This window comes from Castor canadensis, chromosome 11, assembly GCF_047511655.1.
Source record: "Castor canadensis chromosome 11, mCasCan1.hap1v2, whole genome shotgun sequence".
NCBI classification, from domain to species: Eukaryota; Metazoa; Chordata; class Mammalia; order Rodentia; family Castoridae; genus Castor; species Castor canadensis.
This window is the reverse complement of record NC_133396.1, coordinates 73,134,404-73,144,489: the sequence shown is the minus strand read 5'-3', so window position 1 is coordinate 73,144,489 and position 10,086 is coordinate 73,134,404.

The window sequence follows — 10,086 nt, the reverse complement described above, 5'->3', positions numbered from 1 at the left end:
CCTGATTAGGATATTCTGCATTGTACAATGTTGTTCTTTCTCTAATTATTTGTAGATTGAATACAATTACAATCAAATAGCTAGAGAGGCAGTTTGTGAGTATTTGTGTGTATATGTCTATATGTGTATGTGTGTGTGAGTTCATACGTGTTTATATTTTATGTGAGAAAACAGTTGACTGATTCTAAAATATTTATGGAAATGCAAATGGCCAGAAAGAGCCAAGAGAAAGGTATATGTAAATAAAGAAAAAGAAATTTAGAGGATTACTGTACTAAATAACAATTAAAAATTAAAAATTATAATAAAGCTAAACTAATGAAGTATAGGTAGAGACAGAGTCCAGGAGATTGACTCATACTTGGTTGCTTGTTTCATGACTAAGTTGACAATACAATACACTAAGAACAGAATCAGATCATTAAAAACAGTGCTGGGTTACTGGCCATTGTTACAAAACAAATGAGAAGTCTTGAATTCTAACATATCACATGTAGAAAACAATTCAAGGTGGAAAATAAAATATACCATAATGAGCAATACCCTCAAGACTACAAATTAAGCAAAGACTGCAGAAAGAGAAAAAAATAAACATAGAACTTATTTTCTTTATTTTAAAGCTTATTTAAAAATTTAATAAATTTAAATGAATAATCAAAAGGTGAATGTTTAGAATGCATTTATTTTATGAAATCACAAAATTCAACTAAAAATTCATGTAATTCAATATCAAATGACCAAAAACTTTAAAGGATATTCCTCATGAACCCAAAGGGCTCTAAAGCATAAAAATGTGATTAATTTCAATTGCCAATAAATGCATTAGTTAATTGGTAGTTAATAAATACAAATTAAAACTTGAAAGAAATGTCTTGTTCAACCACTATCAGAGAAAATGATAGTAACCAAATATTGGAGAAGATATGAAGTAATGGAAGTCTTTATTCTTGGGTGATGGAAACGTGAATTCATAAATCACTTTTGCAAACATTTCATAGATGGTTAGAAATGTTAAAAATATCCGTACTCTGTGATTCAAACATTTTATTCCTATGAGTGAGTGTACCAAATGTAAATGCATGTGTATGCTTACAAACCTTTGTGTGCATGAATGTATGCATTATATTTCTACCCAAAAAGAGCTAGATCAAACCCAAATATCACTTCTTATCAAAAGGTAAGTCATTTTTAATACTGTTGAGTTTTGGGGTTTGTATTTGTTTGTTTGTGTGTTTTTTTTTTTTTTAAGGCAAGTTCTCACTGGCCCCAAACTCTCAATCATCCTGCCTCAGCATCCCAAATGCTAGGATTATAGGTGTGCGCTACCATGCCAGGCTCATTTATGATTTTCTTATACAATAAAATTCATACAGTAGCATGGGTGGATTCCCCAGATGTAACAGTTAGTGAACAAAGCCACTGATAAAGAAATATGTACTCTTTGGTTCTATTTAACATTTAAAAATCAAAAAACAATGATGAAAGATTATGCAATTCAAGTTTCCTTTGTGGTTTGCAATAAATAGATTATACATTAGTTTTCCCTGTGTTTTAAAGTTCTCCTTTTGATTAAGTTAGCAGTTTTTTGGTGTATTCCACCTTGAGGAAAATCACCAGTTTGCATGCCTTTCTGTATGTGTGGTACATGTCGCCAAAAATTTTTACTTTTGAAATTCTATTTGGTTCTTTTTCTGACAGCACTTATTGAATTTAAGCTAGAACCTTCTGGGCAGCTGAAGCCCTGGCCCCTGATATCCATTTTCTGTTGTAGTGGTGATAGTCCATTGTCTAGAATTGTCCAACAGTCACTCAGGTTTAACTGGTAGTATAAAAGATGTTTCAGATATTTTTTTCAAGCAGTTTTTGGTTTTCTGTAGTTGTTGGATTTTCAGGTTTTTGAGCTGGTTATGTTTGAAGTAACACAAGTGCCCAGAATGTGTCTCTTTCTGTTTATTTTCTTCTTTTCAAATTTTAATTTTACTTAAATTTGCATATCTGGTGCTATTTTCAGCTCAGAAAATTTTTCCTCAAATTTGTGCTTGATTTTATTTTTTATCTCAATTACTACTCTGGAACACCTGTGATTTCCAGGCGGTGCTTTGTTCCTCATCTCTTTCTCATAATTTCCAGCTCTTCAGCTTATTTCTACATAGTGGGAAGAATCTCTCGTGTGTACTCTTAACATCAGTAATTAAAATTTCCATAGGCTAATTTTACTCTATACTGCTTCTTATTTTTATTTTGCTCTTGTGTCTGTAACTTTAATTCTTCTATCTATCCATATTTTCTTTTCCCATAGACTGTTCTTTTCACATGTCAGTTTTCCTATGTGATTTCCAAATGGAACAAAATGCTATATAAGCAAAAAACAATTCCATATAGTGCAAATACTGTGTACACATGTATATAAGTGGAAAAATTATACCTGTTGAAACTATTCCAGGAATGGGGGGAGAGAGAATAAAAAAGAATGGTGAGAGGGTTGAATTCAAGTATGATATATTATAAAAACTTTTGTAAATACCACAATACACCCCCAACCAGTGCAACAATAAAAAAAAAAGAAAACCAAAATTCCCACTATATGTAACTACTATGATTATTTGTAATCTCTCTTCAGAACTATAACTCTTAGTTTGAGGACTCTGAACCTACTATGAGCAAATATGATCCCCCCCAGTCAAGTCTAACGCATGTGAACTCTCTATGGATGTTGAAATATAGTAATCCATACAAACCTTGCTCTGTAGCATTGAGCAAAACATGGTAGAATATTTAGGGTTTTTCCAGATTTCTTACTGAACAGCAGAGATTCTCATTTTTATCATCCAAAGCCTTGTTTCTTTGTGTTCAATCTGTTCAGCCTAAACAGGTATGTTTTGGGAATTTACTTTTTAACTAATGTAAATTTTCATCTTTTAGGTATATTATTTTAAGAATGATCTAACAGAAATTTAGAATGAGACTAGTAAAGCCTAAGAAAAAGATTTCTAACCACTTTGTTATGTGAAGATATCTCTATTTAAATATTTTTCTATTTAGTTCTGTGATCAGTGTTCTCCATAATGTGGTCCCACTCAATATTTGATTCTCCATAAAAGACATTTACCTCCAGTAGACATGAAACTCTCATCCTTCTCATTTCACCTAATCATATTAAAGTCTATATTTATTAAGTTCCTTGGCTTGTCATTCCATTTCAATATAATAATTAAGATTCTGTCTTTGTTGAAGGAAATGTTGACTATGGACCCCTTTAATATCTGAAGTCATAATGAGTTCTATTTGTGTTCCCTGCATTCCTTAAAATCTTTTGTATGGACCACATAATCTTTCATTTTATTTTCCTGTTGTTAAATATTCTCTTCTCTATACATGCTGAAAACATAATTGACAAAACTTATTCTTTAATTTATATTTTAAATTCTTTTAATTTTTTACTTTTGAATTATCATACATTGATAATATAAGATTTCATTGTGATAGTTCCATACATGTGTATAGTACCACTACATAGTTGTATATATACAACTATATAGAACAAGTTCACCCTTTCCAAAATGTTTTGTTCTCTCCTTCTCCTTTACCCCTTTTTTCAATCAGTGCTCATTGTATGTCATTATGCTGTCTGCATATGTATATATGTAGCATAATCCCATCCTCTTCAGCCCTCAGTGTCATTTTCTTTTTCCCTTCCCCCTTGCACTGATCCTCCTACAGAGTGTCTCCCATATACATCCACGTATCATCATCAACAACAACACTTTAGGTTGAGGATCCACAAATAAGTGAGAAGATGATATTTGGCCTATTAACCTTGGCTTGTCTTGCTCAGCATGATGATATTCAATTCTATCCCTCTTTCTGCAAATCACATAATCTCATTTTCCTTTATGGCTGAGTGATATTACATGGTATTTGTGTGTGCATAGTATTTTCTTTAATATTCATCAGTCGTTGAGTTCCTTGACTGTTTTCACAATTTGACTTTTGTGAAAAGAACTGTAATAAACATGGTTGTGCAGGTATCTCTTTGTTACATTGATTTACGTTCCCTCAGATATATATCCAAGAGTGGTATGGTAGAGTCATATGGTAAGTCTATATTTAGTTTATTGAGGAACCTAGATACTGATTTCTATAGTGGTTGGACTAGTTTACATTCTAACCAGCAGTGTATGTGGGTTCCATTTTCTCCACATCGTCAGCAGCATTTCTTGCTGTTTGTTTTCTGAATGGTTGCCAATCTGGCCAGGGTTGGATGGAATCTCAGTGTAGTTTTGATTTGTACTTCTTTTATGACTAAGGGTGTTGAACATAGTTTTATGCATTTATTAGTCATTTCTTCTTCTCTGAAATATTTAATTCATTTGCCGATATATAAATTGGATTATTTTTCTTTTGCTGTTTAATTTTTTAAGCTCTTTATGTATTCTGGATATTAATGCTTTATCAATTGAACAGATAGTGAAGATTTTCTCCAAGTCTGTGAGTAGTCTCTTAATTCTGGTAACTGTTTCTTTTAATAGAAACTTTTTAATTTAGTGCAGTCCCATTTGTCAGGTTTTGCTCTTATTTCCTGGTCAATTGGAATCATATTTAGAAAATAATTACCTATGCCTATGTCTTCCAAAGTTTTCCCTATAGTCATTTCAAAGTTTCAGTTCTTATGTTAAGATCTTTGATCCATTTAGAATTTATTTTCTTACAGGGTTAAAGATAGGTGTGCAGTTTCAGTCTTCTGCATGTAGGTAGCAAGTTTTCTCAGCACCATCTGTTGAAGGTGCTGACTTTTCTTTTGTTTATGTCTTTGGCTGCTTTGTCAAAGATCAGATGTCTGTAGTGTGTGGTTTTATTTCTGTGTCTTCTATTCTGTTCCATTAGTCCTCATGTCTGTTTTTGCCAATACCATGATGATTTTGTTACTATGTCTCTGTAGTATAACTTGAAGTCAGCTATTGAGATATCTCCACTGTTGCTCTTTTTGCTAAGTATTGCTTTAGGTATTAGGATCTTTTATTCTTCTATATGAATGTTAGGATTGATTTTTCTGTTTCTGCACAGAATGACTTTGGGAATGTGATGGATATTACACATAACCTACAAGTTGCTTTCAGTAGTATTGCCATTTTCACAATATTAATTCTGTCAGTCTATGAAACATAGGAGTTCTGTCCATCTTTGGTGTCTTCTTCAGTTTCTTTCTTCAAGGTTTTGTAGTTTTCATTATAGAGTTCTTTCACCTCATTGGTTAAGTTATACTTTTTTTTCTGGAGGCCATTATGATTGGGATTGTTTTCCTGATTTATTTATCAGGCTGTATATTTTTAGTGTGCAGAATAGCTACTGATTTTATTATGTTGAGTTTGTATTCTGCTATGTAACAGTTACATGATTTAGTTTTAGAGAGATAGAAGATATACCTAAATAATGTGTCTAGATTGAAAGATAAGTGACATAATAAATAATGATGATTCACTTATCATATTTTTATTATATATAATTCAAATAGATAGAAATTATAACAGAAATTATCTAGAATGGATTTTCTAGCTATTGAAGAAAAGTATATTAAAAATCATTAAATTGAAGGAAATTATAAGACATATCTCATGTATTTTTATCACAAAATTTAAAGGTATCTCTTTTTCTTTCAGAGGACACTGGGTAAAGTGGTGTAGATTGTGCTTATGAGCCAGTCAAGATGAGCCAAACTTTCAGTTTGAGCCATGGCAGTACAAATAGGGCATGCTGGAAATGTCCCAGGGATCATATGCCACATTGACCAAGACATATCCAGGTTTTGTCTAAGAACATTTTGAAAAAGACCTAAAATCAGATTAAGGAATTCTTGACAATAAATCCATGGTCATTCAGTTCTTGGTTCTGGAGAGAGAAAGATGGCTCATCACTGAGGGGTGTGGTGAAGGTCCTCTGCTCATCAGAGCAAGCATGACAACACAAGGATCAGCATTGCTTCTTAGTCATATGCTTCCCACTTGATGTCGTGGAGATTCCAAACATTCAAGTCACCTATTTTATTGTCACTGATTTGAGCTAATAAATACATGTGGTCATTCAATAATATATTTAGTTTCCAATTCAAGAGTAGGAATATGGACCTCATTGTACTTTGTGTGTCTTTCAATTCCATAGTCCTATTAAGATTGGATATATTTTAGACATTATTGGAAAATTAAGGGTTTGCTCCATCACCCACAACATAACTCCTTTAACTAGGTGGAGATTGCAAAACAACTTTATTTATTTATTTTAGTTCTAGTGTTTTCTCAATATTGAGGGATATGAATATTTTCTAACTTTTTTTATTATTTTTCTAACATAATTTATTTCAAAGGCTGTCAAGTACATCATTGATGACATAGCCTACCTTCAGTAGTTAACTCAGTTCTTATATTAGCAAAAAGTTTAATTGCCCATAAATTACAGTTATATATACCTAGAAAAATCAATTGAGATAAAAATTAATGAAATAAAAATGGAAGTCTTATACAAATTCATTACATAATACCAATAGATTCAGAGACACTTATTGTCTGTGCTAATTAGTGAAAGAATTTTTTTTACAGTTTAGCATTTTACAAGGTCAAAATTGACCCCTATCTAATTCAAACTTCCTACCAAAACATTACTGTATATTCCATAAATATATACAATTATACCTTGTCAATATGCAGCTGAAGATACTAAAATTAAAAACATTTGCTTGTTAAATTGCCTTTTTATACTGCTATCCATTATATATGTCTTCATCAAACATTTTTCCTAATAATAGCTCATTATTTGAATGATTATAATTATTATTAGTGAAGCATTGAGTATGAAAATAAAAGTAGCCAAAAATACTTAAGAGCTGCAGGCAAAAGGCAAATTTCAGGAAGCAGTAAAGATACACTATATTCTGGGTCTGTTCATTAGAATAAAGCAAGTTGCCTTCGAGGCATTAATCATGATCTATGTCACCTGATTTAGTCACTAAAACTCTCTGGGCCAGTCTTTCATGTACTAAGGTGAGTGATATCTGCATTTGGCAATAAAGCGATTCTCACAAAACACAAGTGGTTTGAATATTGCTTGCTTTCCAAGGATCTAAGCACTGGAAAGTTGGACCTCAGTGTGGTAGCACAAAGGTGGTGGGACCTGTAAGATGTGAAACTTAGTGGGAGATCTTTGAGGGAGCTGCCCTCTAAGGGATTAAGGTAGCTTGTATGGGACCCTGAGTTAGTTCTCACAGGAGCAAATTGTTATAAAATCCTGAATTTGATCCCTGAGCCAATCTCTCACTTTTTGTCTAGCAGTGTGATATCTTGTTCCCACACATGCTCTTGCAATCTTTAGGTGGTCACCAGAGGCCATGCCAGTGGGGCAGCCTGATCTTGGACTTTCAGCTTCCAAAACTGTTAGATAAATAAATCTCCTTCCTTCATAGTGTTACCAAGTTTCAGGTATTTTGCTATAGTAATAAAAACACACTAACTCAATAACCAACTGGTTCTACCTCATAAATCAATACTAAATGGCAGATATAATATTGAAATCAAATCACCAGGAGGGTTTAAGTCTGATGAACGGGATGGCACAGAGCTGCAGTCTTCTGCCTTAGATACTAAGCCTTTTTCAGATCAATGTCACAGAATGAATGTATAAGAGAATACCAGAGTTAACAATGTTAAATAATTATGTCTAATCTATGACAAATAAGGCTCTGTGATATTTTATTTATATTTAATTTTTAAAAAGAGGAAACTCCATATAGTTTTTTTCCCTAGATATTCTTCCAATATGTAACATTTTTGAGATATTTCTTTTAACATCAAGTGTGCCAATGGCCACATAATTTGAGGGAAATGGTGGCATAGAAGATAGGACAGAAACCCGGCCAGGTAACATAGTAACTTTATAATTTCAGCCTAATGATATTCTACAAGTCACTTACCACCTTAAATTCTGTTTTATTATAAAAATAACCAAATTACAAAATAAACATGCCAAAACTGTCTCAAAATTACAATAAGCAATATTTTATTGTATGCAGTACACACGAGGATTTAGTGAAAGTAATTATAGACACTGTTTTTTTCCCTTCATCTGTATAACAACATTGTTTTTACTTGTTAGCACTCAAAATGAACATCTAAGCTCCTGAAGAATGAAATAATAGACTAATGTTCTTTGGTTCATATGTTAGAAAACAGTATTACTTTGCACTCTATTCTGGAAAAAAGTAAAAATTTGCTCATAATTTACATGAAAATATTTTTATCTTTGTAGTATAAAAATATTAAACTATATATAATAATTTTAATGAAGCATTTTAAAGAAAAACATGACAAAATTTACCTTCAAAAATTAATGTTGGCATTGTTTTTATATGCTTTTTATTTCCTCACAAGAAGTTATGTGCACTTAGGAAGTCATCACCCCACATCTGCTATTTTACATAAATTATCTCTTACATATTAGTGGTTGCATTGTCAAAATTTTAATAATGAAATGAATCATCCCTTCAGATAAAAATAAAGGGAAGCCATCAAGTGCAATGGCACATTTAATTTTAAAAAACGTTTTTATATTTTAAAGATAATCAACCCACGCTTTTGTTAAGCAGAGTTAATCCAACTGATCAGAGAAATGTGCTGCTTATTCTAAGGGTCTGATCATAGTGGTAATTGAAATTCACCAACCACCTTTACCTATGCATTGCTTTTAGGAATCTTCACTGTCCCAGAGAAGAGAGAAACAAAGGTTAAACCAGATTTAGAAAGGAAGAGCAAAACAATTTAAGAGTGAAGGCAATTGAGGGATTATAACATTAGGCAATTGGAAGGAAAAAAGAGATCTCCTGAGAAAGAAGCAATACCAATTAGGGCAAGTCAAAGATTAAACCATCCTGCTGGTATAAAAGGGATGCTGGAGAAACATTCCTAGATTATGTTTGCCAAACAGTTTGGAGGTAGTAGTCAACAGATGAGGTGTTGAAGAATGTTTTTGAAATATGACACAATTTTTGGAAAGAGCTAGATTTAGGGAATTAAGTAAATTCACAGAAACCTATGGAGAAGTGCTATTTTTCCAAAGCACAGAAAATAGTAAAGCAAGAGGCTCCAGCTAAAATCATTTAAAATTACATCTCATCATTTATCTCTGTATTATTCTTTCAGACATAAATAGTACACCTAATGGGACACATTTATAAGACAGACTTATTTTCTTTAAGGATATTTTATTACCAAAGAATTATATAAAATAATGGGTTTCATTATGGCATTTTCATACATGTATACAGTGTACATTGATCATATTCACCTCTCCAGCACTCTTTTGTCTCATCCCTTTGGTGCTGGTCACCCTTCCCTCAAATAGTCTTCCATCTACTTTCCTGTCATTTTTTCCCATTGCATAGATTGCTTAACAAAGTTGTAAAGGTTCAGATATTTTCTACTTCAACACTTTTATTAAGCACAGAAAAAAAATCTGAAATTTAGAAATTGTAGAAGAGAATGGTTCCCAATAATCTTCCACAACATTTCTCCTTAATAGAACCATATATTTTTCAGGAGTATTAATATCCAGAAGTTGAAACACTCAGATTCCCAGCTGACCTACCATGTAGAGCAATTTTAGGCATCCTTAATCTATAAGATATGTACTTAGAAACAACTGAAAGGGAAATTGGTTAAGGGATGTAGAAAAAATTGGAGAAAACACTTATAATGATATGGACAACTAGTAAAGGTGTCAAAGTAAATTGATTTATATTGACAGAGGTATCAGAGAAAATATATGGAATAGAGTGCTGGACACTATGCATGAAAAATTCACTATTGTCTTTTTTTACTTTTATTTGTGTATATTAATTTTTCAAAGTGGTGTCATCAAACTATTTCACACATGCACATACAGTACTTTAATCAGACTAACCCCTCTTACTGCTTTCTCTCCCCCCTCAACTTTTCAAAAGCTTTCATTGGGTTTTATTATGCTATCTTCATACAAAGACACAATGTATTTTGTTATTGTTCCACCTTCATCCTCTTTCTCCTCCCCCTTCTCCTTGTTCTACTC